Source organism: Bos indicus, chromosome X (genome assembly GCF_029378745.1).
Source record: "Bos indicus isolate NIAB-ARS_2022 breed Sahiwal x Tharparkar chromosome X, NIAB-ARS_B.indTharparkar_mat_pri_1.0, whole genome shotgun sequence".
NCBI classification, from domain to species: domain Eukaryota; kingdom Metazoa; phylum Chordata; class Mammalia; order Artiodactyla; family Bovidae; genus Bos; species Bos indicus.
The window spans coordinates 96,923,521-96,935,469 of record NC_091789.1 but is presented as its reverse complement, the minus strand read 5'-3'; the positions used below and the strand labels follow the sequence as shown (position 1 = coordinate 96,935,469).

General features: G+C 48.6%; 1 long non-coding RNA gene across 1 annotated transcript; it reads right to left on the bottom strand.

Moving 5' to 3' along the window:
* Positions 1-2,294: 2,294 nt before the first annotated feature.
* LOC139181704 (uncharacterized) lies at positions 2,295-11,662 on the bottom strand. The gene is made up of 2 exons (XR_011565470.1): positions 10,415-11,662; positions 2,295-3,971 (listed from the first exon to the last, which is right to left on the bottom strand). It is a non-coding gene; the product is annotated as an uncharacterized lncRNA (long non-coding RNA).
* Positions 11,663-11,949: the final 287 nt, after the last annotated feature.

Sequence of the window (11,949 nt, the reverse complement as noted above, 5' to 3'; positions counted from 1 at the left end):
TTAGGTGTTTCATCAACTTTTAGTTAATTGTTATCTACAGTGTGAGGTATAGGTCAAAACTGATTCTTTTACATGTGAACATCCAGTTATCCCAAAACCATTTGTTGAAACATTATTCTTTGCCATTGAATGGCCTCTACACCCCTCACAATAATCAACTGACCATAGAGATATGGGCTTGTTTCTTGATTCTCCATTCTGTTCCGTTATCTGTCTATATACAATCCTTATGTCAGTACCATAATGTCTTGATTATTGTAGGTTTGAAGTGCGTTTTGAAATTGGGAAGTGTAAGTACTTGTTCTTTCTCCACACTGTTTTGGCTCTCCCAGGACCCTTTTAATTCTTACAATTCTAGGATCAGTTTGTTGATTTCTGGGGGAAAAGAGCAGTTTGAATTTTGATAGGCCTCTATTAGGGGAGAACTGCCATCTTAACACAATAGTAAGTCTTCCGACCCATAAATGTGATCTCCCGAATTCATAAAAATCTGAGCAAGCTCCGGGAGTTGGTGCTGGACAGGGAAGCCTGGCGTGCTACAGTCCATGTGATTGCAAAGAGTCAGAGACAACTGAGTGACTGAACTGCAGTGAAATTTCCACTTATCTAGATGGTCTATAATTTCACTCAGCAACGTTTTCTAGTTTGTGTTGTACAAGTCTTGAACGTGTATAGAGATCTATTTGCTCTTTGTATATGACCTTGTATTCTGTAAACCTGTCGAGCCCCTGTAATAGGTCTAATACATAGTCTCTGTGGGGACAGGGTGGTTCTTTAGGATTTTCTATACGCACGGTTATATCATGGATTGACAAGATGGCGGAGGAGTAGGTGGATGGGGAATACATCTCTCTCCACGGATACATCAGGAATATACCCTCAGACACAGAAGTGCATGCAGAACACCAGCTGAGTGCGGACAGGAGTACCTGACCAGTGGAAAAGAATACATAGACCCACGCAAAACTCGGTAGGATGAAGGAACTAGGGGGAAAAACGGGAGTGTTAGTAGGGCTGGACCTGCCCTTGGCAGGTGGGGGAACTGAAGCAGGGGTCCGATCCCCACATCGGGGCAATTGTCTGAGTCAGAGGAGAAACATTTAAGGCTGAGAGTGAAACAGCCCATCTGTGGCAGCCTAAATGGAATGAGAATCAGACATCCTTGCTGCAGCCATACATGCCCTAGATGGCACAGTGGCTGGGAGCTGGAGTTTAGGGATTGTGGAGCAATCCCAGGGCAAGGGCTGCTGTTGACTGCAGAGAGACAGATGGAGGGGATGTGAGGGAGGAGACTGTGGTGGGAAATGCCTGTGGAGGAAATCCCCGGAGCCATGGAAGTAAGGTGATTCTGCTGAGTCCCGTGTAGGGGGGTGGAGCCATCACCATAGCCTCTCAACCCCCACATGCCAGCATTGGCAGCTGAACAATAGAGAGGCTGGCCGATCAAACGCCTGATGCACTGAACTACAGAGTAGGACCCCACCCAGGGTGCCCCTTTAAGTGCCTGATGTGCGTACAACAGAGAAGGACCCCACGTAAGGAAGCCCTCTAAGTGTCTGAATGGGCGGAGCTATGGAGAAAGATTGGCCAAAGAGGCCTTCTGATTGCCAGCTACAGGAGGCTTGAAAAAAAGGCTCCCATAGGGCCATAACTCCTGCAGCGGAGGCAATCCGTGTCCCTGCACACTTGGCACCGCCAGGGTCCCCACAAGCCAAGCTGCTGTGCAACGTTCACGCTCAACCCCCGCTGGGGCAGAGCTGCCACAGGCAAAAAAAGTCTTATGTCTAAGCATGCAGGGTCACTTTGGTAGTGTCCGACTCTCTTCGACCCTGTGGACTGTGGCTTGCCAGGCTTCTCTGTCAGGGAGAGGGGTTCTCCAGGCAAGAATACTGGAGCGTATTGGCCAATACTGGTTGCCATACCCTTCTACAGCACTATAATTCCTGCTGAGGAATTATAGCTGCCAACTCCTCTGAGTACCTGATATTACCAGAACCCCTGACACTCAAGCAGCTGCACCACCTCCACACCTGGCCCTCACAGGGGCAAACCCAAGTCCTCCAGGGCAGCCTCAGGAGCAAACCCCAGTGGACGACCCATATGCAGAGGTGGAAATAAAACCACAAGTGTAACCCAGGGGCAGTGTGACTAAGGAAGAAGACCCAAAACCCTCCCACCAGCTGCACAAGCTGCAGATGAAATCCACACGATCAACCAGGCAGACTCTGTGTCTGTGGAATATATAAAAGGTCATTGAGAGCTCCCACAAAAGAGTACGTCATCTGCAAATAGAATAGTTTTACTTCTTTTCCAATGTAGATTCATTTTATTTCTTTCCCTTGCTTAATTACCCTGTCCAGAACCTCCAGGACAATGTGGAATAGAAGTGGTAAGAGAGGACATCCTTCTATTCTTCCTGATTTTCAGGGGAACTACTTCTGCCTTTTATCATTAAGTACGATGATAGCTGTGGGGTTTTCATAGATGTTTTATATCGGATTGAAAATGTTGCTTTCTACTTCTACTTTAAGTCTTTGTATTTTGAACGCATGCTGAATTTTGTCCAGTGCTTTTTATGTAGCTACTGAGAGGATAATGTGGTTTTTCTCCCTCATTCTACTGATGTGGTATATTAAATTATTTGATTCTTAATATTAAATCCACAAGGACAAAGATTTTGTAAGGATTTTTCACTTTCATAGATGCTTCCCAAATGCTGTCCATTGTAAAGCTGATGTCCATCAGTAAAGCAGGAGAAGTAAAGCTTGTTTACTACCCCGTCACATCATTCTTGGAGCAGACACTCTGCTGCAGTGAACAGGATGCTTAGACCTTTGCTCATCAGGGAGTTCACCAGTTGTGTAGGAGGGAGGCTGAGCACGGTTCACTCAGTTCAGTTCAGTTGCTCAGTCATGTCCAACTCTTTGCAACCCCCATGAATCGCAGCACGCCAGGCCTCCCTGTCCATCACCAACTCCTGGAGTTCACTCAGACGCACGTCCATCGAGTCGGTGATGCCATCCAGCCATCTCATCCTCTGTCGTCCCCTTCTCTTCCTGCCCCCAATCCCTCCCAGCATCAGAGTCTTTTCCAATGAGTCAACTTTTCGCATGAGGTGGCCAAAGTACTAGAGTTTCAGCTTTAGCATCATTCCTTCCAAAGAAATCCCAGGCCTGATCTCCTTTAGAATGGACTGGTTGCATCTCCTTGCAGTCCAAGGGACTCTCAAGAGTCTTCTCCAACACCACAGTTCAAAAGGATCAATTCTTTGGCGCTCAGCTTTCTTCACAGTCCAACTCTCACATCCATACTCCACACAGTCAAAGGCTTTGGCATAGTCAATAAAGCATAAATAGATGGTTTTCTGGAATTCTCTTGCTTTTTCGATGATCCAGTGGATGTTGGCAATTTGATCTCTGGTTCTTCTTCCTTTTCTAAAACCAGCTTGAACATCTGGAAGTTCACGGTTCATGTATTGTTGAAGCCTGGCTTGGAGAATTTTGAGCATTACTTTACTAGCGTGTGAGATGAGTGCAATTGTGCGGTAGTTTGAGCATTCCTTGGCATTGCATTTCTTTGGGATTGGAATGAAAACTGATCTTTTCCAGTCCTGTGGCCACTGCTGAGTTTTCCAAATTTGCCGGCATACTGAGTGCAGCACTTTCACAGCATCATCTTTCAGGATATGAAATAGCTCAACTGGAATTCCATCACCTCCACTAGCTTTGTTCGTAGTGATGCTTTCTAAGGCCCACTTGACTTCACATTCCAGGATATCTGGCTCTAGGTGAGTGATCACACCATGGTTAGACATGCAAATAGTCAGGTCCCAGCCAGGACCAACAAGTTGAGTGCAAAATGGCTCCCCATGGGGTCTCACCTCCTGGGGGTGTTGGAGGGTGAGGTGTGAGACTGGAACACTCCGTTGTGCCTGCAGAGATGGGAAGCACAACCACAGGAAGCAGAAGGCACTACAGGGGAGAGGGTTCCATTTGGTACCAATGCAAGTACTGCGTATGGAAGGACAAACCATCCCCCACTGCCCAGGGTGACCAACTGCAGCCTTTGACACAGATGGGGGGATTGCTACCCTGCGACCCAGGCCTCAAACCTCAAACCTTTCTCAGATGTCCAGGAGGACACTCCAGCCCCATTTTGGCCATGCCCGCCCACTGCAGATTTGAATTCACAAGCAGCAGCGATTGGTTGTGGGGCTTGGGAGGCAAGGAATCCTAGACCACTCTGGGGAGCCCACGTGGAAAACACAGGCTCAGGCTCTCACGGGGTACAGGGACAGAGACCTCAGATCAGACCAGGGCTCACAAAGTTAGGTGCTGAGGTTGATGGGCAAGAGTTCACAGTGGGGGTCTTGGGCCTGAGCACTGCAGGACCAGTGGAACCCAGTCTTCAGGAGTGTTCACTGCCCAGTAAACAGGCTGGAGACGCTTCCCCAGTCAGTGGCTGCTTTAGTGACGTCACTCTAGGAGTCAGCTGGCATTCGTGGAAGCATCTCTGAGTTCTAGGCAATCAATCGTCTGAGTTGCAGTGTCCTAAGCACTTGTAAGGTGCCATCTCACTTGAAGAAAACCCTGTCACCCCTGCAGGACCTTGAGCCCAGCTCTTTCTCTCAGAGACCCCCTCGCTTTCCCCCCAGCCCTGAGGAAAGTGCCTTGGACGCCTGGTCTGGGTCTGGATTTTCTCTGGATCCTGGAGAGATTTTCAGTTCAGCCCTCACCAGGACTTTAAGACAGACACCTGTGTGTGGGCAGGAGAGAGGTGTCCTGCAGAATGCAGGGACCAGGCAAGGTCCTCAGGGGATCGTCTGAGGCAGTGCAGGTGCTGGGTGAGAGGCCACAAATGGGGTGAGGATGTACCTGAGGCCCTGTGAGCAGGGCTAGGAGAGGGGCTAAAGAGGCTCCTGGAGTGGGAGGGAGGCCTGGTGGAAGGTGAGGGGAGAGGGTGGGGATTTGGGGATAGAGAGGATTTGTGGCAGCTGTCACCAGGCGAGGGACTCTGGGAAATGACAGCTGATTAGAGGGATGTAAGGGAGCTGTCATAGGCACAGTGAGGGGAAGACCTCTCCTATCTCCAGAATTCAGTGGCCCACAGTGTGTGCTGAGACATGACAGAGAGGACCAGGTCCCTGGGACTCGTTCTGTGAATCTGGGATTCCCTCTGAACCTCCCGTGGGGCAGGATACAAAGTCGCCACGACCAGAGGTGGCCAGGGTGGGTTAAGTCCATTCCGAGGACCCAGACATGGGAAATTAATTTCAGAACCCCTCAGCTCTCAGGCAATCCCCACCCCTGGGATGAATCTGCCTTCCTCAGGATGACATGCTGATGAATGCAGACTGCAGGGACTGCAGGACTGGAGGCCTCGCTCCCTTGGGGTTGACGGAACAGAGAGTCAGTGCAAATGCCAACAAAGCAGCCCAGAGGGAAAGATGTGGGGCTCTGTGTCCCAGGGTGCAGGCTGTAGGCTCTGGGGGAGGGTGGTGAAGCCTCCGAGCTAAAGGAGAGCTGTTAGCTAGAGTAGTGTCTACTTAAAACCATACAAAATCAAAACCACAATGAGGTACCATTTCACGCCAGTCAGAATGGTTGCTATCCAAAAGTCTACAAGCAATAAATGCTGGACAGGGTGTGGAGAAAAGGGAACCCTCTTACACTATTGGTGGGAATGCAAACTCTTACAGCCACTATGCAGAACAGTGTGGAGATTCCTTTAAAAACTGGAAATAGAAATGCCATACGACCCAGCAATCCCACTGCTGGGCATGCACACCGAGGAAAGCAGACTTGAAAGAGACACGTGTATCCCAATGTTCATCGCAGCACTGTTTATAATAGCCAGGACATGGAAGCAACCTAGATGTCCATCAGCAGACGAATGGATAAGAAAGCCATGGTACATATACACAATGGAGTATTACTCAGCCATTAAAAAGAATACATTTGAATCCGTTCTAATGAGGTAGATGAAACTGGAGCCTATTACACAGAGTAAAGTAAGCCAGAAAGGAGAACACCAATACAGTATACAAACGCATATATATGGAGTTTAGTAAGATGGTAACGATAACCCTGTATACGAGACAGCAAAAGAGACACAGGTGTATAGAACAGTCTTTTGGACTCTATGGGAGAGGGCGAGGGTGGGATGATTTGGGAGAATGGCACTGAAACATGCATAATATCATATGTGAAACAAATTGCCAGTCCAGGTTCGATGCATGATACAGGATGCTCGGGGCTGGTGCACTGGGAAGACCCAGGGGGATGGGATGGGGAGGGAGGTGGAAGGGGGCTTCAGGATGGGGAACACGTGTACACCCGTGGAGTATTCATGTTGATGTATGGCAAAAGCCCATACAATATTGTAAAGTAAAAACATAAATAAATAAAATAAATTATTGCAAAAGAAAAAAAAATACAAAAGAACTCCATACTCATTAGAGAAAAATTGAAAAGTAGAGAAAAGCAGAAAACAACAAAACAGTTTTCAGAGTTTCACTATGTAAACAATGTCTGTAACATTTTGAGTATGAATTACTCTCTTATTTATGGACTTTAAGAAAAACCAGTCAACAGCAAAATAAATAAATAAATTTAAAAAAAAGAAAAGAAAAGCATACAACAGGAGAGTTATGAGTTTAAGTTGGATTTGGAGTCTCCTGGGAACTACAACCCAGGACACAGCTCCTCCGTTAGCTCTGAGGAAATGGCTTGGAGGAGGTAGCAGAGAAGTCAGTATGATTTTTGCCTGGGAAGTACATGCAGTCAAGCGTGCATAGTGGTAAAAGATTACTGTGAAACACAGAGATCAGATGTCACAAGTTCATTATTTTCATGCTTTTCTGTGTGTGGAAGATGCAAGAATCTACGGTCACTGAACTTTTTCCTGAGCCAACGTTTCCAGCGCACAGTGTGCCTCACACTGTTTTTCACCCTAAATTCCTTCAGAATGCACTTTAGGTCAGCAACCACAGTGGTTACAACTTAACACTTGTAGAACTGGCTGTGAGTAATGCTGTTTGTCTTCAGGATCTGAATTTACCTGAGACCAGATGTTCAAGCTGGATTTAGAAAAGGCAGAGGAACCAGAGATCAAATTGCCAACATCCTTTGGATCATAGAAAAAGGAAAAGAGTTCCAGAAAAACACCTCCTTCTGCTTTATTGACTATGCCAAAGCCTTTGACTGCGTGGACCACAAGAAACTCTGGAAAACTCTGAAAGAGATGGGAATGCCAGATCACCTGACCTGCCTCTTGAGAAATCTGTATGCAGGTCAGGAGGCAACAACCAGAACTGGACATGGAACAACAGACTGGTTCCAAATAGGAAAAGGGGTAACTCAAGGCTGTATAAGGTCACCCTGCTTATTTAACTTATATGCAGAGTATACCAAAAGAAAGGCTGGGCTGGATGAAGCACAAGCTGGAATCAAGATTGCCAGGAGAAATATCAATAACCTCAGATATGCAGACGACACCACCCTTATGGCAGAAAATGAAGAAGAACTAAAGAGTCCCTTGAAGAAAGTGAAAGAGGAGAGTGAAAAAGTGGGCTTAAAACTCAACATTCAGAAAACTAAGATCATGGTATCTGGTCCCATCACTTCATGGCAAATAGATGGGGAAACAGTGGAAACAGTGACAGACTTTATTTTGGGGGGCTCCAAAATCACTGCAGATGGTCACTGCAGCCATGAAATTAAAAGATGCTTGCTCCCTGGAAGAAAAACTAGGACCAACCTAGACAGCATGTTAAAAAGTAGAGACATTACTTTGCCAACGAAGGTCCATCTAGTCAAGGCTATGGTTTTCCCAGTAGTCATGTATGGATGTGAAAGTTGGACTATAAAGAAAGCTGAGCACTGAAGAATTGATGCTTTTGAACTGTGGTGTTGGAGAAGACTCTTGAGAGTCCCTTAGACTGCAAGGAGATCCAACTAGTCCATCCTAAAGGAAATCAGTCCTGAATATTCATTGGAAGGACAAATGCTGAAACTGGAACTCCAATACTTTGGCCACCTGATGCGAAGAACTGACTCATTTGAAAAGACCCTGATGCTGGGGAAGACTGAAGGCAGGAGGAGAAGGGGATGACAGCAGATGAGATGGTTGGATGGCATCACCGACTCAATGGACGTGAGTTTGAGTCAACTCCGGGAGTCGGCGATGGACAGGGAGGTCTGGCATGCTGCAGTCCACAGGCTCTCAAAGAGCCGGACACGACTGAATGACCGAACTGAACTGAGAGTTGGAATTGTCTAAGATGGTTAGGGTCTGTGTCCTCAGGTGTGACGTATTTGAGCTGTTTTGTGTTGCTCTCCAGGATGAGTGCTCTCTGAACTGTTCATGGATCTCTGTCCCAGGCATGAAGTCTCTGAACTATTTTGGGAGGGTTTTGTCCAGAGGGTTGGTCTCTGAGCTGTTCATGGATCCGCATATGAGAATAGTCTTAAGAGGAAGGCTGGATGGACCCCACTCTGGTGGGTCTTAGAAGTAGACCTGTGATATCACATTCGCTACGATTTCTACCATGCCTCCCTACAGAGATAAAAGCTTGTGGCCCCATCCTCAGGGAGGGCAAGTCATGTGCAGTACAAAGCAGCCCGCTGCTGATAAGAATACTGATAAGAATACTGATAAGAACAGTACTTCCTGACATGACTACCACCCTTGATAGGGGCCCTGTGAAAACACTGTGTACACACACTCACTCAGACAATCTGCCCAACCCACGACAAAGAGGCCACCATTTGCAGATGGGAGCCCAAGGCCCAGTGCAGACGGAAGGTCGCGGCTCATGAGGACAGGAGGAACTGGATGCAGGCTTGGGCTCCTTGGAGGAGGCAGGGAAGACTCAGCAGAACCCTGGCCAGGTAGTGGGGGAGGGAGGCGTTGGTACAGGGCCCCAAGGACCCCCGTGACTGTCTCACTGTCAGGATATGTCTCTGTGTCTCCCCATCACACATCCAGCTTCTTACCTGATGTATGGAATGTAATCTGCACATTCCCTGGGGACATGGTGGTGGAAAATACAGAGGTGAGCCTCCAAGCAGGTGGGGAGAAACCTCACATTCACCAATTTGCATGAGGCTCCACCACAAATGCAGAGATCCATGCCTCTCTTTCCCCCATTAAAGCAGTCATTGGCACTGAGGTCAGCAGGAGGGCAGACAGGGCTGGACAGGTTGTGAGGGACCCTGTGTACAGCATGAGCCTCCCCATGACTGGAACATCTCCATGTCTTGATCAGGGCAGAGGACCCTGATGTGTGCCAAGGGAGCATGATTAAGACCCAGGCCATGGGCAACTGAGTCATTTTCTAGAAACAGTCCCTGGTGGGGGGGTGAGGGGCGGGGGCAGGGGGAGCAGTTTCTTTTCTCCTCTAGAGATAGGTACATCATCCAGTAGCAGGGCTGGGGGCCCACATGTGGGTGCTAATTGGGGATCCTTTGCTGCCAGAAATAGTCTCTCTGTCCCTGTCCAATGTTCCATCTTTGTCTTTCTGCCTGCCATCTCTGTGCCTGTTACATCCTCCCTCTTTGCCTTTATGAGACTGACCGTGACCTCACTCATACCGTGAGGGTCCTTCCTCTGTCTCTGCTGAGGGTATCATCAATTGACACGGTTGTTCACTGGGAGCAGTAGGGGGGATTCCCCTTGAGTGTAGGGGATTCCAGGAAAGGCACGTTCAGCTGCAGAGGGTCTGTGGTTTTCCTGGGATGAATCTAGAGCTCCTCAACAAGCATTGGGTGATCTGGGCCTCTGAAAGAACCCTGGGGGCTTCTCTGGTAAGAACCCTCCTGTGGCTCAAGTCAAAGTCCCCGCTATGGCCAGAAGGCCCTAGGGGACCCGCCCCTCATCACTGCTCTCATTGGATCTCCTGGCTCTCCCTCCATCATGCTGTGACAGTCACATAGCCCTCCTCATTCTTTTTATACACACTACACTGAGTTCCACTGCCTAGTTTTTCCACTGGCCTTAACTCTGTCTGGGATACTTTTCTCCCAGATAGGCATCTCCTCTAGGCTTTTGCTCAAATCTCACAATCTTAGAAGGAACTTCCCTGGCCACTCTTTCTAGATATCATCCCCTTTCTCTATTTCACTATCCCGGTTTAATGTTAACCACAGCAGTTATGAACACCTGATAAATTACTTATCTTTGGGGGCTGTATGACCCCAACACAATGTAAGTTCCATGAAGCCAAAGTTGATTTTCTCTTTCCTAACACACATAGCTGTGCTTGACAGAAACCGTGGAGAGGATGAATGAATGTCGGAATGAAAAAAGCAAATTTAAACTTGTTGAGAGAGGCATAGCTAAACAGGCTGAAGATTCTGCTAGGGACATATTCAGGGATGACAGGATGGTGACAAAGCCATTGTCTTTATCTCACCTACACGGAGTCCTTGGGTCCCCTCGGGGTTGACCGTTTCCTAACAGAATGGAAAGTCCTGTTGTCCTTCTCACATATTACTCGCAGTCAACGACAGAGGCCTTCCCCACTCCAGACCTTCAGATCCCAGTCCGAAGTTTTCTGTCCCCTGCCCGCTGGGGGACTGTGGCTGGCTTTCCCCATTGAGACCTATTCTGTATTAAACAGGAAAGCACAAACAAGCACAATGCCCAGCACAGAGAAAATGCTTTCAGTGCTTCCTGTTATGACAGTGGCCACTACAGAGAAGTAATCTTCAATTTATGAAGACATTTTTCTGAGGCCAACATTGCAGCAATCGGTGGGGTTTTCATCCTAACTTTACCTTTCCACCCTTGGAGGATCATCTGCTAATTGTCCACCAGCATCCACATCGGCTGTTCCCCAGTCTCACCACCAAGGGGCGCGCGAGATGAAACTGTTCTGTCCTGGGATGTACCACAAAGGGGTAGCGGAAAGACCACCCACTCTGGAAGGTACCATTCGACGGGGCGTATGACAACAAAGAGAGTACTTTTACACCGCGTCAGGCATCGACCAGAGTTCCCAGCGGAGGCACTCGTGGCATCACTGGGTCCATCCCCATTCGCTCCATTCCGTCTTCCCGCTGCGTTTGAGTCCGAGTAGACACCGCTATTAAGCCTCAACTGTCTTCGTCTCGTTTCCAATTCGACCCCTTCGTTTCCACATGGTTACATCCGAGGGGGGACGGCTACGGAGCGAGATGGGCTGCCAGTTCTGGGTATAGCATCACGGAAGCGTTCTGGGCATTGATTGGTCACCGCGTGATCGCCGGAATTAGCTCTTCCAGGGCGCGAATAGGCGCCGGAAGTCCCGCGACTTCCGCCGTGCTTCGTCTCCTGCCCAGTTCCAATTGGCTGGCTGGCTGTTACAGACATTGGGACCGCAGAGCCAAAGCTGAGGGCGAGAGGCCTGTTGCCCTGTGCGGCTTTTTAGAGCATACAATTGTTCTGCGAGTTTTTTTGCTTTTCCGGAAGGGGTCGAATAGCTACCCTGGTTAGTGGCTAGGTTTGGCGCAGTCGCTGGCTGTGCACGGTGACGGCGTTTCAGTCTTGTTCAGCTCTCGCTCAGTCTGGATCGTGTGGCAGCGCACGGTTATTCGCAGAAATGCATGCAATTCATGTCCAGGGAGAGGTCTCTGAGTTTGCTGTCTCTCCCCGGAGGGTCACCTGTGTCAGGGAGCCTGGGCTTGTGTATCGCTACATGTGACAACACAGGTGCTGTTCGGGTACATTTGATCTCCTTGAGCCTTTGGGCGGAGTTGTGCGTGGTGGGATACTTGATCTGAGTGGCTTTTGGGAGCCATAGTACAGAGCCCCTAGGATGCATGTCCCTGTATTCCGGGGTGTGCATTTTTGGAGCTTTCTGGCATTTCAGTCCCTGGGTGTGAGATATCTGTGTAGGCGTGTGCACCTGAGATTGTGAGAGCTCTGAGATTTTGATTCTGGGCCCTAAGTTGTGATGTCTCTGAGCTG